The following is a 19211-nucleotide window of genomic DNA, read 5'->3' as shown; positions in this document are numbered from 1 at the left end:
CAAACTGTGTACACAGCATCTTGCATACAATTTTATGGGGTTCACAGTCGTGCCATGGACTCTCCTTCCTTGCTGTGCAATCAATAACTTCTCTTTTAAACCAAAGGATAACTTTTCAGTATGAGCATTGTGGATGTGGTTGTTGATTAGTCGTTGCTTTTTCACTTATACTGGGTACACAGGTGTTGACTGGCCTGAGTTGTTTTCAACAATGAAGCACAATTATACACAGTGTCACTGGAGCTGACTTTCCTAACCAATGGGAGAGCACTGGCTCCTTATGAGATTTCAGAAAGTACTACTGCTGGTGAGCATGACAGTGTGCACTGCAAGGCTTTCCACAGGTTTACTAAAAGAAAAAACTCCCCCCACTAGGGAGCTATCTGCTCTCCCTTATTTTAAAAAAATTAAATGGACCCAATAGCCATGGATTCACATTTCAAATTCTCAATATACAGGAGACTCTAGGAACGCACCCTTTCATCTATATTCTGATGATAGTGAAGGACGTATGATTTGTTTTGGAGATTTTTTTCCCTCTATGTCCTATGTTCTTCTGTTCTCACCACAAATTGTACTTCTGGCCTTAGTTACTATGGCATCCTGAGGATTTAAACATATACTTTTACCTTTGGCAACATTTTAAGTTTTTTTCATTAGCATAATGCATAACTTTTGCAAAAATGAAATGCAAATATCCATCTATCTTATTCCATCATAATGTGTGAGACATAGTTCTAAACCTTTGTTTTTTGTTTTTGCGGTATGCGGGCCTCTCACTGTTGTGGCCTCTCCCGTTGCAGAGCACAGGTTCCGGACGCGCAGGCTCAGCGGCCATGGCTCACGGGCCCAGCCGCTCCACGGCATGTGGGATCTTCCCGGACCGGGGCACGAACCCGTGTCCCCTGTATCGGCAGGCAGACTCTCAACTACTGCGCCACCAGGGAAGCCCCTAAACCTTTGTTATTTTTGAAATATTTTAATTGGTAACATAAACTGTCACTCCATACTTTTTTTTTAAAACTTTTTGGTGCTTTATGGATATCAAACTTTTACACTTTCTTCAGTTAATATCTGAAATTTTATTGGAATGAATATAAAAGTGGAGTGAGCATAATCTAAATATAATTTTTAGGGGGTTGGTAAAGTATGCCCTGTGGGTCAAAGCCACCTATTTCCGTGATAAATTTCTAGTGGAATACAGGCACACTTATTCTTTTACATATTGTCTATGGCTGCTCTCATGTCATTATCTTTCCCCTTTAAGAAAAAGTTTGCCCATGCCTCATTTAGAGGAAAAATGATTCTATCTTTATTTCCTTGCTAATCATTGACATAAATTCTATATATTTATCATATGCCATAGATAAGTGAATTTGCGTGCCTACCGCGTGTCAAGCACTATGCTGGGGATATAAAGACAAAACTTTGTGTTTACTGTTTAACAATAGCTCCAAGACGGTTAATAAAAAAAAATTCTGGGAAGCCCCTAAAGGTATACCTAAGAACAAATACAGGTTTTATACTGAGGTGACACAATTCATTGGTGACACTTTGACTTGGGGAAAATGTGGGTTTTTCTTAACCTTAATCATGCTATTATTGTAGTATAAAATTGAGTCAGTGGTGCTCATAATTAGGTCCAAAGTAAAGTTTTCAAAAAATTACCCATAAAATTTATGGAAAAACATATCTGAAATTTCCACTTCGTTTTGCCAAATAAGCCTGGGGCTGAGGTTGTTCATCCAAAATCCCATTAACTCATTAACTAGTAACTCCGGGTTCTTGTTTATGATGTTTGCGAGGATGTCCCTTGAAGAACATCTCTTGCGTGTCTCTGTGGTCCCCAAGGCCTCCTGAAATGATGAGAGCACAGCCACAAATATGGTGATTTAATTCAATAAATGTTTATTGAGGGCCTACCATATGCAAAGCAATCTGCTGGTCCAGTGGGGGCTAAAAGGCTGTATGAGAGGGGGCTCCTGCCTTTCAGAAATTCAAAATTTCCCAAGCTGGGGGATGGCTAATCAGAGCATTCCATAACCTTTGGAGAAGTGTCTTGAGTGTTGAAAAAGTTACCAATGTCCTGCTGTCCCGCCAGCTCCTGATCTGTTTTTACCCCAGTTCATTTCATATATCAAGCTATTTATGGCTTTGTTTTGTTTGCTTTTTGTTTTTGCCTGCACCGTGCGGGATGCGGGATCTTATCAATAGTTTCCTGACCAGGGATCGAACTCGTGCTCCCTGCAGTGGAAGCGTGGAGTCTTAACCACTGGACCGCCATGGAAGTCCCACTATTTTTGGATCAGGATCATTAAACACTGGTCTTCACAAATCTGGCTTAAATGTATGTAGGAAGACCCAAAGGGAAGTATATACATTGTATTTTCTTAAAGAGTGTACAAAGATCACAACATTTGTGAGCTAGAAGGAGAAGCCTTAGAGACCATTTGAGACCTAAACTTATGCAAGGTTCTCAAGGTTGCATCCTTTGGAAGAGGCCGTGACCCCGCCTCCTTCCTCCCCTCCTCTCCCATAGTGCACACAGCTCCCAGTTTCTTGGTGTCAGTTTTCAGCAGCTGGAAAAGAGAGATAATAGCCACCATGCAGAGTTGCCAGCTTTAGTAATTCTAGTTCCTGGAATCAAGGACAGGAAGCCTTTTAGTTATTTGCACACCCTAACTTTGCTAGCTTCTAGTGAATAAATCATTTAACTGCCAGCTAATTACAGTATTGGAAAGTTTACATCATTCATCTTTTTATGGAACCTCTTGATGGACGATTCTGGAGATTAAAACTCTTGACAATTTCCATGATCTAAAAAAGGAAAGCTGACCTAGAGAAATATGGGACAAAAGATCAGCATTTCAGAAGTCTCAAGCAGCAATGGGATCTTACACAGTAGCCTATTTAAAGTGGTGCTGATTTGAACACTTAGATTAAGTTCCTGGAAAAAGACAGAAATGTGACTTTTGTCAGAAGCAGTGCCATTTTATTGAATGAATGATAATTTTGCACTTTCTAAGTACCATGCACTTGCTTCCAGGTAACAACCCTATGAGGCAGGTACTATTGTTATGCCGCTTTACAGATGAAGAAACTGAAGAAAGTGAGGCATAGGGAAAAAGTGTCCAAGGTCCTGACAGCTGGTCAGTAGTTGAGCCAGGAACGAAACACGTCCATCCCTCGACCTGCCAGTTGACACCAGCTGAAGCCGGTCGTTTTCGTGCAATGCCTCGAAGCCCCGTTCCAGGTCCTGGCTCTCCAGTGCCGCCCGGGCCGGCCCGCCCTCCCTCTGGGTTCCAGGCGACGCTTCTGGCCGCGCATCCGGGGGAACGGCGCCCGCACCCGGCAGCCCTGGCAGCGCGCCCCCGCGGCCGGCGGGAACGCGGGAGCTGCGCGCACGTGCCGCCGGGAAGAGGCCGACCGGGCCGCCCCAAGATGGCGGCGGCCGCGGCCGCAGCGGCGTCGGTTGGCAGCGGCCCGTGAGGCGGGCGGGGCCGGTGGCGCGGAGGCGGGGTCCCGGGCGAGCCGCCCTGGGAGGCGGGGGCCGTTTCCATAGCGGCGGCAGGAGGTGTCGCGCCGGGCAACTTCCTGGTTCCAGGGCTCGGCTTCGCCGGGATCCTCTTGGAAGGGAAACAATGGGGCGGAGGGCACTGCGGTAGCCGCCGCCGCGCCGGGACCTCCTGGGCCCCCGGGACTCCCCCCGCTGCCTCCGCCGACGGGACCGTCCGGAGGTAAGTTCATTTTCTCCTCTCCCCCCGCCAGAGGCCGGCGGCGGTGGGGCTCGGCGCGTTTCCTCCAGGCAGGGACTCGGAGTTGGCCCCGGGGAGCCGGACGCCGCCATTCCCGGCCCCGGGGGAGGTGGACGGAGCAGCGCTCCCCGTCCCCGCCCTCCAGGGGGACTGGCTCCGGAAACGAGCGCGGCCTGGAACCCCCTGGAACCTGGACGGCAGGGTGCTGCGGGTGTGATTGGCAGGTTGGCGGGCGCGATTGGCAGGTTGGCGGGCGCGGGGTAGGCGCGCAGGGGGGCGTGCGGGGAGGGTTTGGCGGGGCCGGCGCGGGAGGGGACCTGCCGACCGGTGAAGGGTCGGAGGTCGGCCAGGTCCGCGGGGAGGGGAGACCCACAGCCTCTCCCTCCCCGCGAGCAAGTTTCGGTCCCCGGGAGACGTGTCTCCCTTGCAAGTTTCAGTTGCGTCCTCCAGAGTCCAAGTGGGCAGGACTGAGGCAAACTTCGTTCTTTTAAATTATTGCCTTCCTGCCGCGGGACTTCGTTTCGACTAGGCAAGGGGAGGATGGGGTGAATGAGGGCTTTGGAGAAGCTGGAAATCTCTGCGCCTTTGCAGAGTTTGCAAAATAGTTTGGAGCTCACAGCCGGGTGTTGGTGCGGCAGTTGTGATGCGGCAGAATGGTTACTCGCAGGTATTTTAATGCCAAGAAATGTGAAGAGTCTATGAATCCACGGGTGGACATTTCTAGAAATTGAAGATTAAAGTCTGCCCGCGCCCCCCTTCATTTTAATCCACGGATGCTTTTTAGTCAGTAGATTTCAACCTGAGTTAAATGAGTCCCTTACGGGACTGGGAAGGAGTTTTGAATTGGGGCAATACCCAGTCATTGGAAATAAGGTGACACATAGAAAAAAAGTGGGGACATGGTCTTAAATATTTTGTTTGTTGGAAGAAAGTGATTTCAAGCCTGTATTAATTCATTTATAAATAGAAGTAAGTCTTTGGGATAGATATTTAATGTTTCGTAGCACAGAGAAGTTGGACAAAACTTTAGATATCACCCTGGCCAACTCCCTCACATGTTGAATCTATGAGAAGTTCTGTTACAGGGAAGTCAGGGTACTTTTTTCTTTTGTGCAGTCATCTTAACAAGAATCAAATTAGCCAGCATCAAATGGACAGTGGTTTATTTGCTTTTATTTCTCACTCTGTCAGACCCGAAAATTAAGAAAAACGTTTCTGAGCTTGCTGTTTTTTTTATAGTAAAGTCTGTAAACATAGTCTAGTTTATTACTTAAAGTGCATGTTGTTGACCTATGTTATATTCCACATAGGTAACTGAAATACGTCAAAATATGAGAAAAAAGCTACACCAATAAAGGTATAAATTAATTTAAAAAGGAAAACCAGAGACTTAATTCCAAGTACAGGTATTCTGAGTTAAGAGAAATTCCTTTGCTGATTACCTATTTAAAGAATCACTGAGGTGTCACAAGGGCATTCAAAGAAGCATCATTTCCCAAACATTAAGAACTTGGGCCCTGAGCCTTGCTGTTGGTGCCTACTTACTGTTTTTAGCTAGTCTGTCTGACTCTCTGGCATCCTTGTTTCTGGTGAGAATAGCTCATTACCAGCTGTAACATTGTTTTGACATGAAATAGCTCCTCTGGAGGACAGCTGCCATTGGTTAAACAAGCCAGTAAGTAGAAGTGTCGGCTTTGGCACCATCTGTTTTTTTTAAACATCTTTATTGGAGTATAATTGCTTTACAGTGGTGTGTTAGTTTCTACTGTATAAAAAAGTGAATCAACTATACATATATCCCCATATCTTGGCACCATCTGTTAATTGGCTGGTCATCCTTGGGAACCAAGACAACTTCCTGGCATGGCAGATCCAAGTTGGACTTCCAGTGCCAGGCAGAGGTTGTGTGTCAGGCTTTGCCTTCATGTTGCATCTCTCTCAGGTTACTGTTACCTTTTGTAGCTAGTGAAGATGGGTGAAAAAGAGGCCAGTAAATTTAAGCTAGTGGCAAGTTGTAATGAAACAAAATTACTTTGATTTGTAAATGCTAGGAATGTTAAGGCAGTTTGAAGCTGGCAAAAAAACTTAGCCACAATACCAAAACTTTAGGAATTGCTGCTTCAGTTAGAAAGTGGCAAGTGATTACATTTTCTGGTTTATGTTTGCAATTTCACTTCAACCATCCTTGTTTCGCTTTAGCACAATGGTATTGTTACACCAACAATACTCAGACCATTTATTCCCAGAAAGGTATAGTTTGTCCCTTCAGTGTGATTTTTGAAAGGCATATTGCATTGTTAGATATGATTTCCTTATATTTAGTGTCTCATTTTTTTTCCTTTAGAAAGTGTCTCAATTTTTACAGTGGAAGTCAATACAAAAATAATATACATTTGAAAGAAATCTGACTTCTAGCACACTTCCTTATAGTACATGGGCATTAGAGCACGGGAATTAGAGTCATAAACTTGGAGTCTCAGCTGGTCTGGTCTCTGCCATTTCCAGGTTATGGTATTTCATGCAGATAACTTAATTTTTTAAAGCTTGTTTCTTTGTAAAATCGGGGGGGGGGGATCATAAATTCACACTTGTTTGTTTATTCAACAAATATTTCTTGAGTGCCTTATTGTACCCATGACCTTGTGTTAGGTACCTTGTTTTCAACAACAGGAGGGATCAGTCCTTTGAAGTAAAGTACAGGGAGCTATAAAACCTGTCACCAGGGAACCTAACTTGATTGGGAGTGGCAGGGCAAGCTGTCCTGAGGAAGTGGCTGGTAAGACCTGAAGGATGAGGAGAAGATGGCAGGTGGAAAGGGCAAGTGGGAGGGTGGGACACTTTGAGTATGAGAGAGAGCGCGTACACGGTCCCTGAAGAGAATGCTTGTGTGTTAGTTCCCTCTGTGGCACATACGCCACCACTGTTAGTTGTGGAGGGAAGGTAGGCTCTTGGCCCCGTGCTCGCATCATCTAAACCAGGTGAGAACAGAGGTGGCTCAGCCTTTGTAGAAAGGGAGTTAGTCTAGATGACTCTCACCTCGCTAGACTGGAGATGAGTCTGCACACTTTGTGTCTACTTTTATAACTCTGGCACCGGTTACTTGATAGTTCTTATATCTGTTAAGTGGTAAATAAAAGGTTCTTTGATTTCTTTAGCGAGATGCTGTATAATATGAGGGTAGTGTTTTGATTTAATTTTGATAGTATTTTCCCTTGGAAGAGCTTAGACCCCCCTTATTTAAAATATCTCCTCCTCACAAAATGCAAGTAGCAATCCACTGTAAAATTAAAAAAAAAATTAGTAAGTGGCAGGTAGTTTCATTTGCTTATAGGACGCTCAAGAGTGACTCTGGAGTTTTATAGCTTGTTTGGTTAAGTATCTTTGGCTCTAAAGAGATTATTTAGTTATTCTCTGATAGAGGTATATGTTGCACCTGTGTCTTGCTGACATTGATACTAGTGTAGAAAAAGTTTTAATTTTATCCTGGGATTTCCCTTCACTGAATTAACAAGTGAATTAAAAAATATTAAAGCAATGTTTTTCATGAAATAAGTGAAAGAATATCATTTTAAGCTTCTTAATACATTAATTTTGGTTAGTACTATTATATAGATCAGTAATGGCAAATTAGTATTTTACTGCGGAATTAATGCAGCATTTATAAGCCAGTTGGTTCTCTGGATTTTTTGTTCCTGTTTCTTTTTGTTTGGCTTTTGGATGTTTTAATGCTTGTTAGCATATCTGCAGTTACATAAGAAAAGATAAGGTGAAATAAGACTTTGAAAAGTCAGTGACAATGGAAAAAAATGGAATAGATGTGGAGGTTAAAATTTACAAAGTTTAGGTATGAGTAGGGGCTAGATATTTCTGTGTATTTTGCTGATGGCTCATAAAAATGAATTGGCAGATAACTTGATATTAATGGTTAAAAATTAAGCATCTCACCTGTTCCATGTTCCTTTTCTCTTTCTAGATTTGTTTTGGATTGATTTTAAAAAATAATTATTGCATTTCCTCCTTTTTTATTAGCTTGGGATTATATATTCTTTTACTCTTTAGTATTTGCCTAAGAAACTCTAATCTTTTCTCTACTTATCAAAGTGTAGCATTAATTGAGACTTTCACCCTTTTTCCAGATAATGTTAAGGCCTTTAAAAACATGTAAGTCAATTTCTTTCCTATTTTTTAAACCTATTTCATTGTTATCATGTTTTTAAATGCATATATGTATTATACCCCAAAGACCTATTTCTGTTGTTTTGTACCATTATTATTCAGTTAGACTTAACTGTCTTTCTTTTCCTTTATTCCTTCTTGTGATACTGACCTTCCTTCTGAAACAATTTTCCATCTGCCTACAGAATACCCTTTAGTATTTTCTTTAGAGTGGATTTAGTGTTGAAAAATTTTCAGTCTCTTAGTTTGTCTAAGAATGTTTTTATTTCACCTACATTCTTGAAAGATACATTTTGCTAGGTATAGAATTATAGATTGGAGATACATACATACATATATTTGTATATTAGTTCTTTGAAGAAGAGATTATTCTATAATCCTTATTTCTATTGAGAAGCAGCTGCAGTTTATCACTTTGTTGGTAATTTGTTTCTTTCTCAGGCTATTTTTAAGATTTTCTTTTTGTCTTTCAGATTTTATTTAAGATGATGTCCTCTCTCTCCCCCGCCCCTCACCCCCCCCCCCTTCCTTTTCTTGCTTGGGCGTATACGTGTTAATGCTGTTACCTGATGTCTTTCATCAGTCTTGGGTGGTTTTCAGCTGTCATCTCTTAAAATATTGCTTCTCCCCATTTCTCATGCTTAATCTTTCTGGGACTTCGGTTCCAGTGTTAGGTCTCACTGACTTCACTGTGTATTTCACCTGTCTTCTAGGTTTTCTATTTTTTTCTTTTTTTCTGGACATTTTCTTCTGGCCTATCTTCCGGTTTACTAAGTTAGTCTTCATCTCTGTCTAATTTGGTCTTAAATGTGTTCATTCTCTGGGTTCTTAATTTTGGTTATTGTGTTTTTCATTCTAGAATATCAGTTTGGTTCTTTTTAAAATCTGCTATGCCGCTTTTATAGTTACTAATTCCCTATCAAAATGTTCAAGCTTTGCATATATCTCTGTGGACAGAGTAAGCATGTAACTCTGTCCCAGAGTCCTGCTGGTTTTTTCTGTCGTCTGGTATTTCTCAAGGAGTCTCATCTCCTTGTATGCCTGCTCATCTTTGATTGTGTACTGTTCATTGTATTTGAAAAATTATTTCTAGAAGTAATTATAGATTTAGATAAGGATTTTTCTGTTGCTTTTGCCAGGCACTTAGGATCACCTTGATCCAAATTGAGATTTTTTTTTAGCGTCTGTGCAAAGGCTGGTTTAGTTTACTTTTGTGTTACTCTTTCTTCTGGAATTCAGCTTTTTGAAGTCTTATTCCAAAGCACGGGATGGCTCCCTTGGTGGCTCTTGTACTCTGACATGTTGTCTTCCTAGGTTGCAAGGCTGCCTAAGTGCATTTTAGCCTCTCAGGCACCTCCCTTGATTGGGCAAACACTTCCGGAAGGAAAGAAGCCCCAGGGTACCATGGTCCCCATTTTGGATTCCTCTTCTTAGACTGTGGCTGGTAATTCCTCATTATCTTGTTAGCTCTTTGATCGCCCCACCTCTCCCCACCTTTTAAAAATTAAGGTGTAATATACATATAATAATATGCACTAATCTTAAATGTATACCCTGAAGAATTTTTATAAATGTGATTAAGTATATAATCACACCCAGTTTAACGTATAGAATATTTTTGCCACCGCGGTAGGCTCTGTCACACTCCTTCCCAATCCATGCCACCTTCCTCCCTTACCTCAAGTAACAATTACTCAGTTTTCTCTCACCATAGAAGTTTTCTAGTTTTTCGTCAAAATGGTATCATACAATATGTACTCTCTTGTCTGGCTTGTTTCATTCAACATTGTATTTTATCAGTGAGATTCAGGTATGTTGTTGCAAGTGGCAGTAGTGTTTCTTTTTTATTGCTCTGCACTTTTTCTAGTTTACTGTGGCCTCAAAAAAAATTGCTTCAAAACTCAGTGACTTAAACAATGACAACATTTATGTTTGTCACAAAACTGCAGTTTGGGCAACGCTTGTCTCTGCTTCATTTACTTTCAAGTAGGGCAGCTCAAAGGCTGGGCCTAACGTTATTTGAACGTTTGCTCCCACAGCTGGTGGTTGATGATAGAGCATCTTAGGTGGCCTGAGTTTGTCACTGGGTGGTGGCCGGTTGCCAGAGCGGTCGTCCTGCACAGGCAGCCCAGGGAGGGGGGGATGTGGAGAGCCAGATGGACGCTAGATCACCTGTTAGGAACCGACCCAGGTTTAGAGAGAGCAGAAACCTGTTGATGAGAGATGCAAGGTTCTGGAACAACATGTGAGTTGAGAAATATTACAGTGACTGTTATTGGAAAATACTGTCTGTCATAGTAGTAACCTAACATACGAATGTATCACAATTTATTTCTCCATTCTACTTTTAATAGGCATTTGCATTATTTCCAGTTTTGGGCTGTTATAATAAAGCTGCTATGAACATTCTTATATATATATTTTGTTGGACATATGGACTCCTTTCTTTTGGAAGTATCCCTAGAAATGGAATTGTTGAGTAATAGGTAGATAAATATTTAGCTCTTGGAGTTACTACCAGTTTTTCAAAGTTGTACCAATTTTTACCCTCTAATATTTTTAATAATTAAAAAATATACTTTATATATACATTTATATATATATATTTTGGTCTAGGTTTTTGTCTTTAAGGTTGGTGTGTAATATGTGGTTTAGTTTTGTCGGAAATGCAGGTCCCTTATTTTGTCTTTTATGTAACTTTCATGTGTTTGTGTTTTACTTTCCCAGCTGATGATTAGTTATTAGAAAATAGAGGCTAAGTAGGATAATGTGGTTGTGAAGTAATAGACTCATTTTGAAAGCAGCATTTTAGAATATGTATTCAAATTAGTTACCATTAGTAGACTACATTAGTTGCTGAAGAGAAATTTCTTTTTAGAAATTGCTTTTTAGAGATATGAAACCCTATTCATCATCAATTTATATCACATTTTATTATCAGTTTGAATTCTAAGCTCCTTCACCAGACTTGCTTGGGAAATATTTTTCTTTTCTTTTCTTTTCTTTTTTTTTTTAAGAAATATGCCCTTCCAGACATTTCACTATTTAAAAAAAATTAATTTATTTGTTTTAATTTTTGGCTGCGTTGGGTCTTCGTTGCTGCGCGCGGGGGCTACTTTTCATTGCGGTGTGCGGGATACTCATTGCAGTGGCATCTCTTGTTGCAGGGCACAGTCTCTAGGCGCGCTGGCTTCAGCAGTTGTGGATTGCGGGCTCCAGAGCACAGGTTCAGTAGTTGTGGTGCACAGGCTTAGTTGCTCCACGGCATGTGGGATCTTCCCGGACCAGGGCTTGAACCCATGTCCCCTGCATTGGCAGGCAGACTCTTAACCACTGCGCCACCAGGGAAGCCCAATATTTTTCTTTTACAAAAACTTTTTCCTACAAAGTTGATGATCTGCCATCACTGAGGATTGCCAAAAGAATATCATCTGGATTCTCCCTTTGAATTTAGGATTACCTTTGATTACTTCACTGTTAGTAGTCATCTTGACTTTCTTCCAAGTGCCCTTTGAATCTGCCATCCCCCCGGCTTTTTAAAACATAACCAACATTTTAGACCAGTTTTTTCCAGCTCATACTTGGTTTATTGCAATAATTTATTAATTGAGTCTACTTATTAATGCTGAGGAAGTTAGAACCTTTCTTAGTTATCCATTGATCTAAAATTAGTTTTTAGGTCACAAACCTTACAGTGCTAGAAAGAGAACTTAAAAATTATGTTTCAATTCCTTTATTTTATAATAAGACCAAAAATGGATCCATGCTCATGCATGTGTCAAATATATGAGATATTTAGTTTATGAAAGCATTTTTTTTTTGTCATGCATAATCCCTTGACAGTCTTGAGTGGTAGCCAGGTTGAAAAAGCTAACTTCTCATTTTATGGATAAAGGAACCAAGGCTCAGAGAAGTGAAGTGACTTGATCTGCATTCCTAGAGCTGGTTAATGGCAGAGCTGGACCACTTTCATCTTGGACTTGCTGTATGTTGAGTGATTTTCTTACATTCTGCCATCAGCTTGCTGAATTCCAATTTTATTGACATCTTACATGAATTTTCCTCTTTTTACCTGTATACATTTACATTTTTTTGCCCATACATTTACTCATTTTAACTCAGTATAGGGCCTTTGCATGAGCTGAAGCCCTTGACTCCCATCTTCTTTAGGACTTTTGTCTTGACTATGTTCTGTTAACGGCAGGGTGACTGGGATCAGGTTTGTCTCTATTGCTGTATCTCAAGCCCTTTGAGAAGTTTTTACATGTTGTAGAGCTGAATTAGTATTTATTGAACGGATGGATGGATACATTCTTGTGTTTAGAATCCAACTAGATGTAAATTCCTTAAAGTTGGGCCTGGAATCCTGTCTATTTTTTAGTCCTCATAGTGTCTGCAGCAGTGCTTATATTATACTTAGCTGTATGTAATTTTTAATTGACTTTTTAAATGAAACCAGGCCCCTGAAAATCAGAGATACTGTACCCTTCATTCTAGCTTTTATCTGTAGACCTCAGGCATTATGCTTAGTTCTGGTAGGATGTATCAAGTACGTTAGGCAAATGTGACATGTAAGCAAATTATAAGCTGCTTTTGAAAGGCCCTGCGTCTCTGTAACTGACATAGGAAAGGAAGCCTTGGAAAGGACATTTGTTTTCCTGAATACCTAGAAATTGACGCGTTGACCAGTGTAAAGCTACTAGAATTCGATAAGTCCTTCTGGAAACCTAACTTAAATTCTACCTGTAGAGGGGGAAATCAGACCTGGTTCTTATCTGATGCTTCATTAACATACACGTGTAAACAAGCCTAGGAAACCGAAGGATTTCTCATTTTGCCCATCTCCTCCTCTGATCTTATTAGCAGGAAGTACTTTGTTGATTGATTGAGTGGGGTAAATAAACCTTCTACTCTAGCTGTGATAGAAGATTTGCTTTACTTCTCTTGAGCAGGGAAAATACTGAAAGCCATGGGAATTCAGCATTGTGTTTCAGGGGGTGTAAACTGCAGAAAGAGCATTCTTTATAGAAAGCTCAAGAATTGTGAAAGTACAGTGGTGAGACCATCCATGTCAATGAATAATGACTTTAAATATTAACTAAAGTTTTCTTTATCTGGCATGAGAAGACAGTACCCTGGAATCTGCCCTGACATATTTATTTGAACTAATGAACTGTACATCTGAATTAAGAAGGGAAGGTACTAGAATTGCTAGGGTGTGAGTTCCACGAGGTTGGGGTATTTGTTTTGTTCGTGGCTGTGTATGTAGAGCCTAGAACGCTGTCTGGCTCATAATAGCTGCTCAGTAAATATTTATTGAATGAATAGTAAATTTTTATATTATCTGTTCATTTTAAATTTAAAAATTGAACATTAATCACTTTAAGTATTGGTTTATAAGCCTTTGGGGAAATACATTTAAGTTGGTTGAGGCATCATTTCTGATACTTCTTGCTGATTGTGAGAAAGTGCCACAAAGCACATTGGAGAGCATTCATTCACTCACTGTCATTAAATTTCTTTGTGATGTTTTTTAAATGGATGCATGAGACTCCATTACATATAAATTAACAATTCATTTAGTCAGTCCCTTATTATTGCACATTTAAGTTGTTTATACTTTTTTTTTCTGTTACAAATAATGCTTCAATTAAGGCAATTTTCTTAAGCTTTTTCTTGGGATGGTAGTTCAATGCATGGCAATTCAGCAAAACAGGATCTAGGAATTTCTACTAGAAAATGAACTTGTATTATAGAGCTGTGAAGGTGAGATCAGAATCTTCAGTGATCAGATAGCTAAGAGCAGATGCACAAATGACACAGCTCTTTGGGAAGGCTAGCTGCTTCTACGTTTGGTTAATGTATAATCATCAGTTTTTTCATGTAAATTCCCTCTTGCATTTTATAGTGGACCTGGCTATCACTTGTATTTGTCTCTTTCTCTTAAAGAATAAGTGAGTCAGGGCTTCCCTGGTGGCGCAGTGTTAAGAATCCGCCTGCCAAGGCAGGGGACACGGGTTTGAGCCCTGGTCCGGGAAGTTCCCACATGCCGCGGAGCAACTAAGCCCGTGTGCTGTAACTACTGAGCCTGCGCTCTAGAGCCTGCAAGCCACAACTACTGAAGCCCACGTGCCACAACTACTGAAGCCCACGCACCCAGAGCCCGTGCTCCGCAACAAGAGAAGCCACTGCAATGAGAAGCCCACACACCGCAACGAAGAGTAGCGCCCACTCGCCACAACTAGAGAAAGGCCATGCGCAGCAATGAAGACCCAACGCAGCCAAAAATAAATAAAATAAAAAATAAATTAATTAATTTAAAAAAAAGAATGTGAGTCACTACAACTCTTTCCGTGTCTTAATTATGACTTAAAGATTATAAATGCATTTAACTCTTTTATACATGTGATTACTTAACATATGTTGTCAGTTTTATTTATAATCATTTCATTTCTGAATTTTGTTGGAAAAGTTTTGCTTTTTCATAATAAAATATATATTCATACAAAGGACTATATGTAATGTTATGTAAGGTCTAATAGAATGATATTTGTACTGTCCCCTCCCTCAGGTTAAGTGGTAGAATGCTAGCACTACTGTCTTGGCTCACACCTCCCTACAACTCCTCCTCTATCTTACTCCTGTCCCCAGAAACTCTGGGATCCAGCATTCTCTTGCTTTTCTTCTTCTTTTTTTTTTTTTTTTTTTTTTTTTGGCGGTACATGGGCCTCACTGCTGTGGCCTCTCCCGTTGCAGAGCACAGGCTCCGGACGCGCAGGCTCAGCGGCCATGGCTCACGAGCCCAGCTACTCTGCGGCATGTGGGATCTTCCCGGACCGGGGCACGAACCCGTGTCCCCTGCATCGGCAGGCAGACTCTCAACCACTGCGCCACCAGGGAAGCCCCACCCTCTTTTTTTAAAAAAATCGTGAATTATATACTTATTTCTGTTGTATCTTGCTTATTATCCTTAGTTTTACAATTTGAACTTGTTTTTATGGTAACTTTATCTGTGGAAATTCTTACGAGACCTGGGTTGAGAGTGCTTTCTCCCAGAGAAGAATTGCAACTGAGGACACTGTCAACCCAGGGCCACTTAATTTCTAGGCTTGAGATTTTCACAATGTACAAGTAGTATGGATTTGAACTTGATACCCGTGTGAAGGTTGGTTTTGGTTGCAAACTTCCAGGGAATATTCCCCTTCTCCTTCCAAAACACCAATAAGCCTAGACGCAGGGGAGAATTTTTCTCTAGTCTCTGTTTGCGGTAGATTGTTTTTTCATAGTTTATTCTTTTTTATTGAAGATTTAGTTCTTCAGGGACCAGGCTTTAAGTGCTTATCTTTAGTCTGACTTCCCATATCGTGTAGTATGAAGCTTTTGCTTTGTCCGATGCATGACTGTTAACACTGAAAGCTCTTCAGCATTATCCAATAGAATTTTCCATGATAATGGAAATATTATATATCTGTGCTAATATGATAGCCAGTAGTCACCTTTGAAATGTGGCTAGTGTGACAAAGGAACTGAATTTTAAATTTTAGATGCTTTAAATTAATTTAAAATTAAAAAGCTACATGTGGCTAGTGGCTCAGTATTAGACAGAATAGCTTGGTTATGGGGGATTGTCAGTGCCTCTAGAGCAGTTGCTGGCATCATTGCCCACCTTCCACTCTCTATTTGTGCTCCTGTTTACTTTTTTGGTCTCTGAGGACATCCCTTAGTTGCTTGTGAGCTTTGCTATGCATTCAAAAGGATAATTCTTATATTTTTATCAAGCATTTTTAGGTGTCATGTAGCAAAAGGGTTCTCAAGCCGTTTGGACACAAGAATTGCAGAAAGGGAAGTCTCTTACAGCTTTATTTTATTAGTTAGTGAAGTACTTATCTTTTTTTTTTTTTTAAAGAAGATGTTGGGGGTAGGAGTTAATTTATTTATTTATTTTTGCTGTGTTGGGTCTTCATTTCTGTGCGAAGGCTTTCTCTAGTTGTGGCAAGCGGGGACCACTCTTCATCGCGGTGTGTGGGCCTCTCACTATTGCGGCCTCTCCCGCTGTGGAGCAGAGGCTCCAGATGCGCAGGCTCAGTAGTTGTGGCTCGCGAGCCGAGCCGCTCTTCGGCACGCGGAATCCTCCCAGACCAGGACTCGAACCCGTGTCCCCTGCATTAGTAGGCAGACTCTCAACCACTGCGCCACCAGGGAAGCCCTGAAGTACTTATCTTGAATGATAAACATTGGAAAGTTCGTAGCAGAGTGGTGGGAATTCTTTAAATAGAAACTGACCATGAAATTAAAAATTATGAGAAAGAATTAATTAAATAATTACTTTGTCCTTATGCTACAAAATTTTTAAAGATGATAAAAATAGAACTGTGGGTAAAGTTTTTAAAGTCTTACACATAATCTTCAGCTTCTTGGTGTCAGTAAGTGTTTTATATATACAAGAGTGCATGAATGAAAAAGTATACACGTATTTAGAAGGAAAAATATTTTGAAAATGGATGGAAATAAACCAAATGAGTTTAAGAGATCATAGTGAATGGTGGTATTGGGGGAACAGCTAAATCCTCTTGGATTTAGCAGGAGCGTGTGTTAGTAATTTAGTTGTAGGGATTTTTTAAAAAATCTAAGTAATGAGTCCTAGCTATTTCTCACGTAGACACTTCTTTTTCTCTTATAGGCAAATATTAGAAACATGCAGTTGGTTTTTAGTATTTATGAATTAAAAAGTCTAAATTCTTTGTAATTTCTGTTACTTCAGGATTTGCTTACCCTTTCGAAACCATAGGTAACTGATTCTTTTTTTACGTTTCTATTTCTTATTGTAGTAAAATACACGTAAGATTTACCATTTTAACTATTTTAAAGTGTACAGTTCAGGTACATTGAGTACATTCACATTAATGTACAGCCATCACCATTCGTCTCCAGAACTTTTTTCATCTTCCCAAAATGAAACTCTTCACCCATTAAACACTGACTCCCCATATTCCGTTCCTCCAGCCCCTGGCAGCCACCATTCTACTTTCTGTCTGTGTGAATTTGACTTCTCTAGGTCCCTCATACATGTGAAATCATAGAGTACTTGTCCTATTATGACTTGCTTATTTCACTTAGCATAATATCTTCAAGATTAAATTTGATTTTTTAAAATTATAATTTGTGATGAGATTAAAAATGGAGATTACATTAGCTTTTAGTAGAGATTGGGAATCTTTGTATATTTTCTTTGTAGAAGTTATTGTACAATGAAATAAATTAATGTTAATTTGATCTCCAGACAGAATATTATTAGAAACAACAGAATGTGCTACTGTATGTTGTGGTTTATAATTCTATTAAATTTAAGTTTTAAAATAATTTAAAAGTGGGACTGTTGAGCTAGTTTTAGAATAGATGATCTGGTGTTATAAAACCAGAAATCCTTTTAAATACTTCCATAGGTTTTAACTGACTAAAAGTGACAGGAGGGACTTCTCTGGTGGCACAGTGGATAAGACTCTGCACTCCCAATGCAGGGGGCCCGGGTTTGATTCCTGGTCGGGGAACTAGATCCCACATGCGTGCCACAACTACGAGTTCGCATGCCACAACTAAGGAGGCCACGTGCTGCAACTAAGGAGCCGGCAAGCTGCAACTAAGGAGCCTGTGAGTCGCAACTAAGGAGCACACCTGCTGCAATCAAGACCCAGCACAACCAAATAAAATAAACTAAATAAAAATAAATATTAAAAAAGTGGGCTTCCCTGGTGGCACAGTGGTTGAGAGTCCGCCTGCCGATGCAGGGAACGAGGGTTCGTGCCCTGGTCCGGGAGGATCCCACATGCCGCGGAGTGGCTGGGCCCATGGGCCATGGCCGCTGAGCCTGTGCGTCCGGGGCCTGTGTGCTCCGCAATGGGAGAGGCCACAGCAGTGAGAGGCCCGCGTATCGCAAAAAAAAAAAAACCCAAAAACAAAACAAAACAATAAAAAAAGTGACAGGAATTATTTTTAGGTCATGTTTAGTGCCTGCCGTAAAGAAAAGGATATGGTGGAGTTTCTTTCCTTTAACTGGTCCTTGAGTTCCCTGTCAGGATGGGTGTCAGCGGGCCTAAGGAGGCCTGCTGTAGCCTTACCACTTGTGCATATCAAGTATTATCACAAAAGTTGGAGGAGCCACTTGAAAGAACCAATAGTAGGTTAGCATGAGGATAAATTCTTTGCTGAAAATAAACAGCAGTGGCTCAAGTTCCTGGAAAGTGCGTTGAAAGGCCAGATTTTGCAGAAATATCCCAATAATGCCTTTTACGTGAAACTCTGGATTTAAGACAGACTCTTTCCCTCTTAGACGGTGTGAAAAACAACAAGTAAGATTTTTCTTCTTTCTTCTTCGTATGTCCAGGTTGGTAGCATTTTGAGGAGGAGGAAGGGAATCTGAAAGTTTTATCATTTGTGCTTCTGAACTGCCTCATTGCTGAAAAGAATTGGTGACCACCTACTTGGGGATGGAGGGTCTGCATTTCAAAGCTGTGATTAGCATAAAGAATCTTGAACATAGGACTTCAGTTATAAGTAATTTAAAAATATGTTTTCTAAGAACTACTCCATGACATTAATTCCAACTCATGCATTGTTGCATATTTGTCAAGTACATTTATCACCTCAGATAGTAAGGTTATAAATCCAGTGTTTATAAGTTTTATTATCCTGGTTTTTTGAGGTTACTGTTTTTAGTGCTGAGAAAACTAATATATGAGGAACTTCAATCCTTGAATAAGTTTTTATCTGGCAGTTTATAACTGTGGGTAGGAGGGGTGCATGACTTAGTACAAAGTGCTTTGATGTTGCCATGTAGGAATTTTAAATTAAGATAAAAAACTTGATATAAGCATGAACAAAGAGAGAAGTCCCTGGGCAGAGAGAAGACCCCACAGGTGTGAGCGAGCTGTGCGTGAGCTCCCGGGGCCCCTGTGAGCGGGTAGTCTCCTCTGTGTCTCTGTGACATGGGGCCCTCGTCCTCGGCCACCTGTCAGTTCGCTCCTCTGGGCAGCGTGCACCACCTCCTAGTCTCCTGGCCGGGAAACAAGTCTAATAGACTCGGCGAAGCACCAGGAAGAAAGTGTATTCATTGTGAGAACCTTTCGTCACGTGGATTATGTGTTGCTTTAGAATTTTCCCTACAGCTTCTCATTTTCTTTGGGATAATTGGGTTATCTGGAAATGGAAATCATTTAATAGTAGCCACTGCAAGACGAAGAGGAGGGCGTGTGGGGTGGGGCCAGGTGATTATGCGGTAGCCCG

At 40.8% G+C, this 19211-nt stretch overlaps 1 protein-coding gene across 3 annotated transcripts in view; it reads left to right on the top strand.

The window, feature by feature from the left end:
• The first annotated feature begins 3601 nt into the window (after positions 1-3601).
• Positions 3602-19211, top strand: part of USP6NL (USP6 N-terminal like) — a 143775-nt gene continuing 128165 nt past the window's right edge. For 2 of the 3 annotated variants that reach the window (XM_060160149.1, XM_060160169.1), the window contains exon 1: positions 3602-3737. The gene's annotated coding sequence lies outside the window, so the exon portion shown is untranslated. Of the gene's footprint in view, positions 3738-4386; positions 4423-19211 lie in introns of those variants that run through there. The other variant, XM_060160158.1, reaches the window with a different exon arrangement.

The sequence above is a fragment of the Lagenorhynchus albirostris genome, chromosome 1 (assembly GCF_949774975.1).
Source record: "Lagenorhynchus albirostris chromosome 1, mLagAlb1.1, whole genome shotgun sequence".
In the NCBI taxonomy this organism is placed as follows: Eukaryota; Metazoa; Chordata; class Mammalia; order Artiodactyla; family Delphinidae; genus Lagenorhynchus; species Lagenorhynchus albirostris.
Note: the sequence above shows the minus strand (reverse complement) of the source record. Positions and strands in the feature narration are given on the sequence as shown.